The sequence below is a fragment of the Ceratosolen solmsi genome, unplaced genomic scaffold (assembly GCF_000503995.2).
Source record: "Ceratosolen solmsi marchali unplaced genomic scaffold, CerSol_1.0 scaffold31, whole genome shotgun sequence".
NCBI lineage: Eukaryota > Metazoa > Arthropoda > Insecta > Hymenoptera > Agaonidae > Ceratosolen > Ceratosolen solmsi.
This window is the reverse complement of record NW_011948432.1, coordinates 299,826-300,736: the sequence shown is the minus strand read 5'-3', so window position 1 is coordinate 300,736 and position 911 is coordinate 299,826. Positions and strand designations below refer to the sequence as shown.

General features: G+C 42.9%; 1 protein-coding gene across 1 annotated transcript in view; it reads left to right on the top strand.

Annotated features, from left to right (window-relative positions):
- The first annotated feature begins 252 nt into the window (after window positions 1–252).
- The window catches only part of Rbp6 (RNA-binding protein 6), a 177,370-nt gene continuing 176,711 nt past the window's right edge, over window positions 253–911 (top strand). The window contains exon 1 of the mRNA XM_011502163.1: window positions 253–653. The gene's annotated coding sequence lies outside the window, so the exon portion shown is untranslated. The remainder of the gene's footprint in view (window positions 654–911) is intronic.

The window sequence follows — 911 nt, the reverse complement described above, 5'->3', positions numbered from 1 at the left end:
CACAAACAAACACACACGCATACACACCCAGTCATACACATAATACGTATTTTAAAAAAATAAACACGCCCACAGACACACATTCGCGTGCACGCACACACGCGCGCGCACGCACACACGCGCACATATATATATATATATATATATATATATATATATATATATATATATATATACTTATATTTACATATGTATGTATGCGCACGTAAATATATATGCATATATAAAAAAGGGAAGAGAGAGACGGGCACGAGTGCACTAATGCACGTGCGCCCTCGCGTACTTACATTATAAGAAGCGGGTGCACGTAAGGAGCTTCCTCGCAATCCTGTCTTGTGTGCATCGATTTTGGTTGTGCAGTTGCTCTTGGTGTATGTTGTCCGTGTGGACGACGTTATTCGTTCCCGTCGGAAGCTTTGTGAGACCGGGAATCAGTGCGCGGGAGTGAAATCGCACCAACAGGTAACGGCGGCTATTGCGGCCGGGGGCGCGAAGCAAAAACACGAAGGAGCGTGAGTGGCGAACCAGGAGCCAGCGTTAATCCTGCAGTCGTAGGCCGTCGGCCGATTCTGTCATTTCACTGAACAGCGTCGATCAAAGTGTACAAAACGGCGGTCACCACTTACATAACACCTCTCATCACATCTGAGAAGGTACTTAAGATACGTCACTACGTTTGAACGAAGCGTTTCCAGTGTCCTTTAAAATTTGTGCACGCTCGAATTTTCATAAATTCAATATATCATTGTTTATATCGTGATGTAGCACCAGTGTTCACCAAGGTCGCCGAGTAAGGAGCTAAGTGAATTGTTAAGTTTATATGTGTATACCTTTCTACGTTATATTGAAAGCTGTATCCCTTCGTGTACTACATTCAATTTTATATAAAATGTGTTCAATTAAAGTGTCTT